The following is a 14,904-nucleotide window of genomic DNA, read 5'->3' as shown; positions in this document are numbered from 1 at the left end:
GACCCCTGCTCCCCAGAGAGTGCTCCCCTCATATGGAGAGCCCTCAGTGGGTGCCCTCTTGGCACATGACAGCAGATAAACCCTAATCACCAAAGGGTACCCTGAGATACTTCCTTAACACCTGTCAATGACTACCCCAGGCCCACCAACAGGGCACCCGCGGCCCACCAGCAGGGCCCGGCAGCTCCTCTCTTCCAGTCTCCCAGAGGTCGCCTGGTGGGATGGGAGAAGTAAGCATAAGCTGGGCTTGGCTCAGCTGGAATCACTGCTCTCAGGTCGTGTGCCCACTAGCCGACTGGCCCATAGAATCCATCCCCAGCCAGCCACCTCCCAGGCTCCACCAGCACCCACCGGGCAGCAAGCTGCAGGGAGCAGCTTTGGGCCTTTGAATCCCAGTGGAGGGGAGACAGGCTGGGAGGCCCAGAGGCTGGAGTACTGAAATGGCCGAGCAGGCCTTAGAAATCCACGCTAGGGACCACAGCCACCTGGCCCTTCCCAGCAGCAGCAGGGATAGAACTTAGACCCTCAGCGTTTGAGCGACAGGAGAATCTCCATTTGCCAACAGCAGTACAGGGTCTTTGACACCATTCTGATTTCATCCAGCAGAGGGGACACCAGCATGTTAGCCTCTTCATTACCATAGCTTCAGCCTCCAGTGAGCTGAGCTGTCCCCTCGATGAGGGTGAAGGACGGAGATGTGGAGGACAACGGAGGAAGTCCATCCAGGGTGTGATCTCTGGCTCAGCTCCCGTCTGGTCTGAATCCCAGCTGGACCCTAATTAATTAATTATCCTTCATAAGGCCCCAGAGTGGAAGGGGTTTGTCCTCAGGTGTCTGGACCTGATTCTAGAGACAAGTGAATGGGACGAGCAGGTGGTGTTCAGACCCTCTGCCCTCAGCCCCATGGCACAACTCCAACCCAGGCCACGCAGACGGGATGAGACGGCACAGATTGGTGGGGAGCCTGGGGGGGGAATGTCGGCCAGTCCTCTCCTAGGTGGCTTTGTACGCAGCCATTGTTAATGGGCAGATACCTCCTGAGGTCCCTTCCAACCCTGATCTTCTGTGATTGGACCCGGGGGCCCTGGTACCAGACTCCTGGAGCTAAAGGAGTAACTCCAGCAGCTGGGAGCCAGTAGCAGGTTCTTATGCCACTGGGGCTGGCCGGTAGGGGGAGACACGAACACACACGTCCTAGGAAAGGAACGAAGCACGAGCAGAGGAACCCCCAGCCCGAGCTCTTGTGCAGCATCAAGCCTCTTCCGAGGAGCCAGCTCCGTGCCACGGCTCAGGACGCCGCTGCCAGGTAATTACCGGGAACTGGTGCCCTGGCTCCACCTTGCACCATTGCCCCATGATGGAGACATGAATCAAGCCAACTCCCAGGGACATAAACAAACAAGAGGCTGGGGTGAAATCCCAGGTGATTCATGGGCCTCGGCCTTGACCCCATGAGCAGCAGCCGCTTGCCATTTGGCCGGCCGTGCCCAGGTTGCACAGGCTGCTTCAGGCTGGGGTTTGCCAGGACACCGTTGGCTCCGGTGGTTAGCCCTGGGCCGGATCCCCTGTTTGCCACATGGGCAGGGTGCGGCTCCACACCCGAGCAGAGCCGATGGCTGGTCAGATCCAGGGGTGAGGCCTGTGTCTATAACCAGAGATTGGCCCAGCACAACCCTCCCTCCTCCCCCCACCCCCGCCCGGGATCTCAACACCCGGCAGCACCATCTGAGGCCTGGATCGGAGCTCTAGGATGCCAGAGTCCACGGATCCCTCCCGGGGCTGTCGCTGGTTCCCCTCCCTTCCCTGCGGGGTGACTCACGAACCGATACCCGTTTATCAGCCAGCGGCTGCTTCCCAGCCCTCTGCTTGTTCCATGGTTGTTGGTGACAGCAAACACCATTGCTAGGCAACGGGGCCGGGAGGAGGTGGCGATGCAGAGGGAGGGGAGTGGGGGTCACTGATCTCACCAGGAAGAAAGAGGCACCTGCGATTACCCAGCCCTTTGCTGCCGAGGCCCCTGCCATTTCAGGGGAGGGCGCGTTAGTTTAGGGCCCCGGCAAACCCGTGGTATTTGCTCCTGCTGCCCTTTGCCTTGCCACAGGTTTGCCCAGTGCGGGGCGGGGGCGGGGGGCACTCAAACAGCATTTCGCTCGGCTCTGCCGGTGGCTGAGGCTGGTGCCGAGGAGAAGAACGAGCTCTCACGTACACAGCTTCTCCCCAGTCGATCTCAAAGGAAGGCAGGATCATCAGCCCCTTTTTTACGAATGGGGAAAGTGAGGCACAGAGTGGGGCCATGACCTGCCTATGGCCATGTAAGAGAGTAAATGGGAGAGCTGGGTGCAGAACCTACACAGCCAGCGGCCCACGGCCCAGCTCTGCTCACTAGAGCACCCCCCTCCTGAGCTTAGCCTCTCGCTAGGCTCCCCCTCTGTACACCCCTCCGCTCCCCTCCAGAGGGAAAGGGCTGCAGAACGCAGGCAGCAGGTCTGGAGAAGTCGCCCTCTTGGCCGACTCCCCTCCGGTGCTAAAAGCACAAGCTGCTAAAGCTCGAGTCGCAGCTTCCTAGCTGGGGGCGGGAAGAGTCTCATGGATGGGCCACGAAGGGGGCCTCTAGCCCACCCGTGGGTTCCAAACGCCCACCCAGGTTCCCTCCCAGCTGATTCCACAGACCGAGCCACGCTGCACCGCAACCGGCACATTCCAGCGCCGGAGAGAAAACAAGAGACATGAACTGAGAAGCAACCGTCTGGTGGCGCCCTGTGCTGGGCGGCCTGGGAAGCGTGTCCACCCCGGCAGGGAGCTGCTGAGGCTCCGCATGGCGCTCAGCGAGGGGTCTAAAATCCCCCTCGCTCCCCGGAGTGCTTTCTCGCTGGCCCGGAGCGTTTCCATTTGTCGGGAGCCGATTTGCTCCTGCCGGGCTTTGGAAGTGGGGCTCATCACAGCCCAGGCTTGCCGGCCACGGCAGCCCAGCGAGGCCATTTTCCAATCACGGGTCAGTGGCTCCTGTGTGAAATGAGTCTAGGGGCTGAGCCCCCCCACATGCCCCCCACAAGCCTCCGGAGGCCTTTCCCACAGGGCAGCACTGCACCTCCTTTGCAGGGCAACGTGGGTGCCGCTGCCTTGATGGGCCTGATCCTAGGCTCCCCGCCGGGCTGTAGGCAGGGGAGCCTAGGATATATGGTATACTGGTATATTTTTGATATTAAAATACTCCCTGGGAGCCCTTTTCATAAGCCTCCATCAGAATTAATATTTTCAAAAATGAAAACATTTAACATTGGTTTTTGAGTTGAAATGCTGATGCAGCCGTTGGTTCAGTGTTTTCTTTTCTTCGGGATCTTAAATATCACATCAATATAGTCCAGCAACCCAGCATCTTCCTGCAGAGGTGTGTTCGCTCCCAAAAGGTCAGGGTGGGTGAGCTTTTATGGGACCCACTTCTGGTGGGGAGAGAGACGAGCTTTCGAGCCCCCCGGAGCTCGGCTTCAGGTCGAGGAAAGGGGCTCCCAGCGAAATGCAAGGGGGGAGGGACGATCGCTTAGCGTAAGTAGTTCAGAAGAGCTCCCTATGGTTCAGAAGCTGGTCTGTCTCCCCAACAGAAGTGGGTCCAAATAAAGATACGACCTTGTCTCTCTAATCTCCTGGGCCCCACGCGGCTACAACAACACAGCAAACAAATCTAACCCGCTCAGTCCGTTGCGCTCAGCTGTTTGCGGTGGCTCAGCCCAGCTCTGGGGCGAACCCCTCCCTCTAACTCTGTCCACTGCAGCGTGTGGGGTTGTCTCTTGTTTTGAGGAGCATCTCCACCTGCAGGGGAAAGACCAGGGCCACCACCTCAGCCAGGCCCCAAACCAGCCGCTCCCCGTCTCGTTTTGGGTTGTACTGACACACTCGTCCTCACAGCTGCACCCCGCAGACACACGCGTTGGCACACACACCGTGTGTCTGGTCTGCACTTCGACCGCTGCAGCAGTAGCTAGGCTGACAGGAGAATTCTCCCAGCGATCCGGTGCTGCCTACCCCAGGAGTTAGGTTTTTCACCCCACCACCCGCCCAGAGCAACACAGCTATACCGACCTAATTCTTAGTGTAGACCAGGCCTCAGACCCACACACCTTATAACACCAGCTACCTACACTCGAAATAACTCCTCTCGAGTTAGCCCAGCTCCCGTGAGAGCACGCTGTGAAATAACGCTCCAATGGTTGTATTAGCGGCAGAGTCCCAAGTCCCCACTAAAGTCGAGCCGTAAACCCTAAAGTCGAGTCAGCTAAATCGGTTTCTTCAGCTGACTTGACTTCAGCCACCGAGGGGACGTCTACACTGCAATGAAACGCCCGCGACTGGCCCCCGTCAGCTGACCCAGGCTCAGTGTAAATGTACCCTTTGATTGCAAAATAGGTGCATGCCCGTCCAAGCCTGCACCGCAAGAACGGGTTTTAGGGAACGGATTGATCGAGCCATGCAAGTCTGTCCGGGGCTCACCCTCCGCTACCCCTGGGTGGCAGCCACCCTGCGGGGATCGGTCATGAAACGATCATGACACATCCTTCCTTGTAGCTGTCTGAGAAGTGTCCCTCCTGAGGGGGAAACAGCAGCAGCGTCTAATCCCTTCCTCAAACTGTGTCGCAAAACAAACACACCCACACCCACACCCCCTTGAATTAGCTGCAGTGAACTGTGGATGAGAAAAAGGACTCAAGCCAAGTGTTTCAGGATATTTTGAGAATGAACAGACAAAAATATTTATTATATACTCATTGACTCCCTGTCCTATGCCACACACACACACCCCCCCCCCCAGCTATACTGTCCTGTAGAAACACACACACACACACACACACACACACACACACACACTATACTGTCCCGCTGACATGCTAAAAGAGTGATCCTCTATAGCAGGGGTTCTCAACCTTTTTCTTTCTGACCCCCTCCCCCCCAACATGCTAGCAAAACTCCATGGCAGGGGTGCTGGGCCAGGAGGCCATGTCCCCCCCCCTGCACCCCCCCACTTTTTACTGGCCATAAGGGTGAGGGACAAGGGGAGGGGGCAGAGCAGAGTGAACGGGTGGGGGGCGGAAAGAGGTGGCGCGAGAGCAGGGCCTCAGGGAAAGAGGAGGTGCGGGGGCTTGGGGAAAAGGGGCAGCACCATGGGGGGGGAATGGGTGGTGTGGAGAGGGGAAGGGGCCACGGTTTGGGTCCTGTAGCCCCCCACCTTCAGGGTGCTTCTGCTGCTCCTGTTCCACAGCCCACCTGTGCCACAAGAACTGGTTTTCTGCATATAAAAGCGAGAGCCGGCGTTAGGGGGTAGCGAGCAGGGCAGCTGCCCGGGGACCGCTCGCCACAGGGGCCCCCACGAAGCTGTGTTGCTCAGGCTTCGGCTTCAGCCCCAGGGAGGTGGGGCTTCAGCCCCATGCAGTGGGGCTCTGGCTTTCTGCCCTGGGCCTGAGCAAGACTAATGCTGAATCTGCTTGATGGACCCCATGAACCCTACTCACTCCCCCCGCCAAGGGCCCCTGGTTGAGAACCACGGCTCTGTAGAAGCATAGCCTTGTCATGTGAACCCCATGTAAGTCCAGGAGTCATGCTAAGGCCATACAACCAACACACATTTCCCATCAGACACTCATGTTAGCCACACTAAGAACGTAAGAGCCACATACACACCTCATGTGTTGTCATGTGAACCACACACTTAGGTGATGTGAGTGACAGAAACGCAATTTGGTCTGCATGAAAGCCAGGCTGGCCACATGGCTTCTACCTATGAAAACCAGGGGATTCTCCCCAGTTGATCACTGGGGGTGGGGGTGGGGGGGCTGTTTGGGATTCTCTCTTTGTACCACCCGAGACCCCAGCATCACCGTGACCCATTAACGGAGCTCTTCCCCCCCTCCCCCAATCGCCAGCTGCCCCCATACTGTACCTACGTTGTTTTCCAGCTGGCTAATGTAAGTGATCACCGGCTCGCCCAGGACAGTGACATGTTAATTGCTAAGTATGAGAAGAATGCTGGGCCTGGAAGCATGCACGCTGCATTCCGGCGTGCCGCGAGATGGGCACGCTCCAGGGCAAAGGGTGTGGGGGAGGTTTGCCCGTTGCAGCTGCTTCAGCCCCAGGAAGGCCAAGGGTCCCAGCTCAGAGTGAACCTGGACCCCACGAGAGAGGGGCCCAGGAGACAGTGTTTTGGCTCTGGAAGGGAATGTTCTCAGCATCTGCAGGGGCTTCCTACTCAGGGGTGGGGCTGGTGGGGCCGTCCCTTTGCTAACAAACTCCGGAGTCTGCATGAAACACTCGTGCAATGAGTGTTACGGTCTCAGCTCAGATTCTCAGGACAGAGCATTGGAGGGGATCTGGCCTAAGGTTCCGGCCGCCCTGGGCACCGGGACAGACAGACCACCCCATGGCAGTGCCTGCAGGCAAAGGCGTCCCCAGCGGTGGGGCTGGCTTCCCTTGGGAGGTAAAGGTACTCAGCTGGGCGGCTAGGAAGCCCCACAGAGTACCAGGCTGCCCTGGCCTGAACCCCTGAGCCGGTGGCAGTGGGTCCCGCTGAGGAACTCTGCACTCCTCCACTTCCTTCCCAAACGCTGCAGGAGAGCTGGTGGCTACTGCTGCACCTGCCTGGCACCGAATCACCATACAGCATGGCACTGCTAGCACGCAAGAGACGGGCCATCTCCTGAACAGCAGGGGCTGTGGGTTGGGACTGAGGGACAGGGGCAGGGCGGGCATGGTGGGGTCCCCAGACTGTAGTAGCAGGGGCTGTGGGTCAGCACTGGCACCCCTAGACCTTGCTGAGAGCTCAGGCGACCTAAAGCATGAAGCGCGCATACCCGTGTGCCGTGTCCCCGGCCCGCAGGCCAGCCGGAGTTCAGAGTGCCCGGGGGACGGCAGGGTGGGCTCGCTGCAGATCAATGCCGTCTCCCGCCGCAGACCGGGGGGAGCGCTCCAGCCTGAGGCCGGCCCGTCGAAGCTGCTCTCTCAGAGACGAAAAGGGCAAAGGGCCAAAGAGCTCCGGCAAAGAGCGGGCTGGGGAGGGAGAAGCCAGGCTAGGAAAGACCCAGTGGGCTGAGCCGCTCTCCAGATGCTACAGCCAGGCCAGGCTCTTTCCCAGAATCCTTTCCTAGCCAGCTGAGAACTCGCCCACCCTGCCCTGGCCTGCAGGATACCGGTCATTCCAGCCCTGGGACCCTCACCCACATACCCCTGCCAGCGCCCCTCGCTCCCCTCGGCCCTGCCCCACAGCACCCTCACAGTTCCACCAGCGCCCCTTGGTCCCCTCGCCATCACAACTCTGCCAGCGCCCCTCGCTCCCGGCCCCCTTGCCCTCACACAGGGCCGGGGCTTCCATTAGGCGACCCTAGGCGGCCGCCTAGGGCGCCAGGATTCGGGGGGCGGCATTTTGTGTGCTCCCCACGGGGCGCACGGGAGCTTCCGGTTCCGCTCCCGTCGCGCCGCCAAAGAAGGACCTTCTGCCGACGTGCCGCGGAAAACAGCGTCAGGCAATTGAGCAGCTCCCGTGGGGAGTGCTCAAAATGCCACCCCCCAAATTCTGCCTAGAGCACCAGAAACTCTGGCGCCGCTCCTGCCCTCACAGCTCCTCCAGAACCCCTTGGCTCCACCCCGCAGCCCCCTCACAGCTCCACCAGCGCCCTTCGGCCCCGCCCCGCAGCTCCCTCGCCATCACAGCTCCGCCAGCACCCCTTGGCCCCGCCCCACAGCCCCTCACCTTCAAGGCTTTGCCAGTGCCCCTCGCTCCCGTCCCGCAGCCCCCTTGCCATCACAGCTCCACCCGTGCCCCTTGGCCACGCCCCACAGCCCCCTCGCCTCACAGCTCCGCCAGCGTCCCTCGGCCCCCTCACCATCACAGCTCCGCCAATGCCCCTCACTCCCGCCCACAGCCCCCTCACCATCACAGCTCCGCCAATGCCCCTCGGTCCTGCCCCGCGACCCCCTGCCACTCCAGCCCGTTCGCCGTCCTCCTCTCCCCTCCCAGCAGCATTCGCACTCATGTGCTGGCACAACAATCTGCACCATGTCCTGGCAGCTGCATAAGGGTCGGTTACGCTGGGCTCCTTTTCCATGGGCCGCTATCCAGCTGCCATCGTCCTCCCCCTTTCCAAAGAGCCCTGTCAGCATCGCTTGCATTCCTCACCAAGGATCAGCTCACAAGGCCCATCTCCAGGCTTTGATGTTGCAACCCGAGCCAGTTAATAGTATCCCTGTTTACATCTCGCTGGGCCCAGACGGCATAATTACCCTATTAGCCAGCCCTCCCTGTCCTTACACAGCCACCCCTGGACACATACCAGCACCAGCAGTCCACAGACCCGCCCTGTCTGCCATCACTGCAAGCTCCTCTTGCATGGATTCACTAGACTGCCTCTAGCCTGCCCCAGAGCCTTCCACCTGTAGTCTTTCCTCCAGCACTATGGTCCCCAGGAGATGATACCCCCAAAGTCCCTCCCACCACCGGATTCCTGGTCCCTCCTCCATTTTTCTTTTAACGTGCCTATGTAACATACCGGCAACATGTGCGTTACATTCCAATTTAGTGTCTGGCCGCCGGAAGAGAGCAGCTTACTATTGCAGCTGGTTAATGGAGTTACTCCCGTAGCTCAAACAGGAGAGGTCTATGGCAATGATCCCAGGGTTGAGGCCCAGCTGCTGACCCAGGTGGGGATTGGTAACACATGCACCACGGTTTATACCTAGAACACACTGACCACCAGTGGGTCCCTGGGCAGCTGCTCTGGAGGAGAGCAGAGCGCAGTCCCTGTCTTGGTTAAGGGCCAGACCCTTACTAGAGATGAAGAATATCTTAGTGCACAGATGGCCCTACTGACATCAATGAACTAAGGTGTATCACAATCCAGCCCTAGGATGGGGCTTTCAGAAGCTCCTCAAGGAGTTAGATGCCCAACTCCCACTGGCATTTAATAGGATCTGGGTTCCCAACTCCCTTAGGCACCATTGAAAATGCCACCCAAAGGCTCCCATTTCTAAATGGGTTTTAGACCTATGTTGCAGCAGTCTGGACCCTAGAGTCGGAGTTGTTTCGGTTTGAGATGTTGGCTCAGACTCATCTCTGGTTTCAGGCCTAGCGGGAGCACAGCTGAAGCAGAGTCCCAGGCCTGAGTCTCTTGAGTCAAGACAAGGTAAAGCTTTGGGTAACAGGGGGAAGGCAGCGCGGAGGGGGGAATCTCCCACCCACCAGGAAAAGAAAGAGCAGCTGAATCTTCATTGGGACCCACCTCTAGTTGGCCCAGCCTCCCAGCCAAGCGGCCAGTGTCAGGCAGAGACAGTGCCAATTAAAATCAGACCTGAAATGGCTTAAAACAAAATCAAATCCCATTGTGAATCAGCGAGGCCAGAAATGGGACGCGGTGCTCCTTAGCATTTGCTCTTCTGCTGTGAATGTGAATTTGGCACCTCAGCTAGGCAAAGAGGGGGAGTGGAGAATTTTGCACATTGGTAAATCTGACTAAGCCCCTACCACCAGCCACTGGCTTCCACATTCCGCAGGAGTTTTGCAGCTCTGGGTGTCGCACTCTGTGGCATTCCCACGGCACCTTCTAGCAGAGGATCATTAGCACTTCAGCCTTACGGCAATGAGCTCGAAATAACGGCTGGTAAAACAGAGCAGATGCACTGGCTTGATTTAAATCAGTTTAGTTAATTCAGTGCAACATGTGTGTGCAAACTCTCCTGCTGGTTTAAAACCGGTTTTCTCCCAGTGCAAGCTAATGTGATAAGAGAATCCACCTACAAAGCTGCACCAATTATAAAAATCTCACCTTCAGCTCAGCTGGTACAACTGTGCGCCTGGACTAGTCTACAATGGAATTGCAAAGGACTATACAAACGCTAATGAAATAAGCCCAGGGCTGCCCAGAGGATTCAGGGGGCCTGGGGCAAAGCAATTTCAGAGGCCCCTTCCATAAAAAAAAGTTGCAATCCTATAGAATACTATATTCTCGTGGGGGCCCCTGCGGGGCCTGGGGCAAATTGCCCCACTTGCCCTCCCCCCCTGGGCAGCCCTAAATAAGCCACAACTCAAGCTGTGAAATGGTGTCACCTTAGGACAGATGGGGACTTTCTGATTAGCCAAAAAAATGCTCCTTGGGGGGCAACCCAAAACTATTCCCCCCCCCCCGATGTTTTGGCTTTGCCAGCAACCTGAAAAAATCAGCTATTGGCACAGCTCTGCTGCAGAACAGAAACTGTCCGTGACTCAGTTTCTCTCCCCTGGAAAGCTGCAAGGACGCTGCTGGGATCTGAACCCTGTGACTTGGTAGCATCCACTCCTGAGGCCCTAATCTCACTTTCCTTTCTCCCGTCCCTCTGGTAAACCTTCTGAAGGACAGAGCCCAGGAATAACCAGCCAGCCGCACGGTATCTGGGCAATACAGAAAGGAAGGATGCTCTCAATGGACTAAGGCAGAGAAGCGAATTTACTGGGGGCCAGACTGGGGCCCGGAATCCCAGCGCTCTGGACACAAGCTGGTTTGGGGCTGATCATCTCACACACTAACGCACACGTTCTTTGCCTCTCCAGCCTGGCCTGCGCCCCTTGGGGACTCGAGGCAGCAGTGGGGTTGAGCAGTCGCCCCCCAGGAATAAAGGCTGCCGAGGCGGTCACAGCAAAACCTTTTCCACAAGGGTCATTTCTTTAGTGCGGCAGCGCCCCCTGCTGGTGAAATCCAGGACTGGTTGGCATTCAGGGGCACTCCCCTTGGCGAGGCTGGGTCAGGAGAAGGTTGCAAAGAGACTGAGTTTTGCAAGTCCCAAAGGCCAGAGGCGAGGGCAGTGTTATCTAGCAGCTAGAGCAGGACACCTGGGTTCTCCTCCTGGCTCAGACACTGAGACAGGACCAGAGGAAGCCACTTGCTCAAGGTGCAGGTTTCCTCACCTGTGTAAGGGGTTAGGGGAATCCTGCCCACGCAGGCTGAGCGTTAACCCATTAATGACTGTCAAGGGAGAGTTGCTACGTCAGTGCAGGAGTCTTTCCTACAGCCTGTGCCCCAGCAGTTAGGGCCTGGGCCCTGTCACTATGTCCCATCACTGCGTGTGTAGGTCTGGCTTGGCCACCTGGCTGGAAGGTTCCTGCCTCGGAGAGGAGGGCAGGGTTGCAGTGGAACAGATGGGCAAAGGCGAGTTTTGCATCATGCTCAGAGATCTCAGAAAGGGCCAAGCTCAGGTTTGCTGGGGGTCAGAACAGAGCCTTGGAAACTTACAGCCCCCATGACACAATCAGCTGACTGCAGCAGGGCTAGAGCAGAAAGCAGGTTCTGACCTTAGTGAGAACATCCACCTCCAGCAAACGCTGCAGGGCAGATTCTCAGGTGCATCAGGAGGGGACCTGCGGGAAGCTGGTTACAGCTCCTGGATTCTCTGCCTCAGCCCCAGAGCGGGTTAAAACAGCCAGGGGCCTCAGCTGCTTATGGTCCCGTGGTGAGGATTTGCCAGCTGTGCTCCAACCACGCCCTCTCTCCACCCTGGCGTGCCCCCGACACCAGGGGAGGTGCTGGCTCCAGAGAAGTGCCGAGCAAGGGGCGTGCAAGTAGTTCCCACTTTCTTGGCATCACTCTGCTCCTGTGTCATTACCCCTTGGGTGAGCTGGGGCTTTGCAGGTATATAAAAGACACGAGGCTTGGCCCTCGCAGCTAATCACCTAAAGCCCCAATCCTGCAACCAGACCTAATAGCCCAGGCCCCTGTGACCCTTGATTGCTGGATCAGGGCCGCAGCCTGAGGTGACACAAGGACACGTGCGGAAGACTATGCTGGAAAGAGCCCGTGTCTATTCGCTCCCAAAGACTCCAGGGCAGGAGCATTTTCTCTAGTAAACAGGCTTCCAAGCCAGCGCCATCTTCTCTTCCCAGACTGACGATGATTCAGCTGGGGTCTGTGTGGGTGCGTGCTTGGCCGGCTGCCTAGGTGTGGCACAACTGGTGCTAAGAAAGGAACACGACACTTATTTCCCTAACACTTCAGTCAGCCACTTACTCAGGCCCAACCGAGGAGAGGCTGGTTTTTCCCTGACGTACACCTGCAAGGTGACACCCCGGGCCAGCGGAGCCACTGCCCGGGCTACAACCAGGGTTTCTGGCCACTTCCTGCCTAGGCTAATGTCAGTGTTTATTTTTAAGGTTTTTTTTTTTTTAAAAAATCAACTTGTATTTTCACAGTTGTGGTAAATTATGTGGGGGTCATACCATGGTGGGGGGCAGAGGGGGATGACAGAATTCAGACTTATTGACAGTAGAGATTGATATTCAAAGAGTTAAAGCTCTGTAACCATTAAACCCAAATTGCAGGCAGTGGCACTGTAGCCGTGTTGGTCCCACTGTCAGAGCGGTCAGGAGACCCTGCCGCAGAGCTCTGGGTAAGCTAGTCTCTCTCACCAACAGAACATGGTAAGTAAGAACGGTAAGGGATTACCTCGCCCACCTTGTCGCTCTAAAAAACACAAATTGTCAGCAGCACAGGTCAAAATATACAAAGTCAATATCCTGAAATCAAGTTCTAATGAGTTCTCAAGCATCAGTTTTCTTACTTTGCCTTTCTGTAAATTTCAATCATCGCTGGAACTATTTTTTCATCGTATGTGTGCGTGGTGAAATCAAAGTTTACCGACACAAATCTAATCCTGCCAAGCCTAGGTACAGAGTAGGCTGTGGGAACGGTCGTGTCTCAGGCTGTCTGCATATATAGGAGCGAGTGCATTTCTCACTGTGTATTTGTGCATCTGTTTGTGGGAGACGGGGTGCTTAGATCTGTGTGCTCTGATGGCTGTTTGTGCGAGTTTGCCCTGAGAGCGTGTGCATCTCTCTGCTTGTGAATGAGATAAATGCCATAAACTTCCCACTGCAGGAGACCTGGGACAGACCCTGCTTCTCACCACATGGAGGAACTCATGAGCACGTTGTAGAAACGCCTCGTCTTCATGCCAATGCACTGCCTGGACCCGGCTTGTCCCTGGAGAGTTTTGTACTTCAGTGTGATTTTAACACAGGCGGAAGGTGCCCACCAGCCAGCCCACCCTAGAGAGCAGAGACCTCAATTTCCATTGGTGCCCCTGTTCTGTGGGTATGCCCCCCGACCCCTGAGGCATGATGGGAGATCAAGCTCTATGGCCCAGTCACCCCTTGATCTCTTTCCTGGCGCTGCCAGCAAGGGGGCTAGTTACCGCCAGTGGGGATAGGGGTTCTGTCCGGTAGCCACTAGACCCCAACAACTTTTGGTCATGACCAGGGCTGGATCTGAACCTGCGGCCTAGCAGCTCCACTTCCATTGCCAGGCCACACAGAGGGCTTCGCGATGGGATGCGCACATGCCCGGGGCCTAGGGCTGCCTCTGGTTTCTGGGGCGGCCTCCAACCCAGCTTGACGTGACGCAGGAGATGGCCCCTCCCTCACCCTACCTGCCAAAGCCAGGCCCCAGACAAACCCCTCACCTTTGGGACCCTCAGTGTCCCAGCCTCAGCCCCCTCCCTAAGTCTAAGCCCAGTGATTCTGGGAAAGAGGGAGCCGCTGGTGACGGGGAGTCACTCTACACAGACAGTGAGAAAGACGCCGTCCCCTGGAGAACACAGGCTGCAGGAGGGAAACGTGCACAGGCTGGAGAAGTAACTTGCCTGAGGAGGTCCCAGAGCAGAGCAAGGAATAAACTCCACGTCCCCTCCTGCCAACATGTGCTCTGTTCACTAGGCCATATTGCCTCTAAACCATGCTGGATCCAGATCCAGTCTTGCAGAGTAGCTCAGGGGATCTCAAACTTTCCCCAGCCCAGAGCACACCTAGCCAGCGTGGGGCTGAAAGCAGGAGTTTTAAGTTGCTGGACACTGTAACAGGTCACAGACTCACCACCGCGGCGCCTCCTGCTGGTCATCCGGGAATTAGCTCGATTCCAGCATGTGGCGCACCCCCTGCTGGCTGGTGTCTCTCCTGCCTCAGGCCCTGTGTCCCTCCCAGACCCCAATACCCTTTACCTTGGGGTTCTGCCCCAGCAGTACCCCCACACTCTGGATCTCCCCCCCAGGGGAGCCCTCAACCCTCTAAGCCCATCTTGCCTCAGTGGCTACTGCCAGTCATCATCTAGCCCTCGCTCACTGGGGAAGCCTGCAATGGCCACTCGTCACTGGCAAGGGGGTTGGACCCAGGGGCGGCTCCAGGCCCCAGCACGCCAAACGCATGCTTGGGGCGGCATGCCGTGGGGGGCGCTCTGCCGGTCGCTGGGAGGGCGGCAGGCGGCTCCGGTGGAGCATCCACAGGCATGCCTGCGGGAGGTCCACCGGAGCCGCGGGACCAGCGGACCCTCCGCAGGCACGTCTGCAGGAGGTCCACCGGAGCCGCAGGACCGGCGACCGGCAGAGCGCCCCCCATCGCGCGCCGCCGTGCTTGGGGCGGCGAAATTGCTAGAGCCGCCCCTGGTTGGACCTGCTGCTTTTCTTGGCCCAGATATCTCCCTGCAGCCCCAGTACCTCCTTTGGCCTTCAGCAAGGCCTCAGCCTGGGGACTCGCCAGGCCAGAGCTCCCCAGCACTGCTCTGTTCCAGATACCCTGTGTGCCCAGGCAGCTAGGTCCTTCTCGCTGCAGGGCTGGAGTGAAACTCTGTCTCCTGGCTCACAGCCCTTATATCAGGGCCAGCGGTGCCCTGATTGAGCTAGCCACACCTGGGGCCAGCTACCCAGCCAGCCTCCCTCAGCTGCTCTTAATCCCTTTTCTAATTGGGTCCCTGCCCCAGCCCTCTCCAAGGGCTGCTTTTAACCCCTGCTCTCCCGGAGTGGGGCAGCCGCCCCGCTACAGACACCAAGTAATTTTATTTTAAAAGTTACTAAAAATATTTAGCGAAACAAGAAATGATAGGCTGGCTTTAACCGGCTCTCCCTCGCTGCCAA

The sequence above is a fragment of the Mauremys reevesii genome, linkage group 21 (genome assembly GCF_016161935.1).
Source record: "Mauremys reevesii isolate NIE-2019 linkage group 21, ASM1616193v1, whole genome shotgun sequence".
In the NCBI taxonomy this organism is placed as follows: Eukaryota; Metazoa; Chordata; order Testudines; family Geoemydidae; genus Mauremys; species Mauremys reevesii.
The sequence above is the reverse complement of the archived record's forward strand: the minus strand, read 5'-3'. Positions refer to the sequence as shown.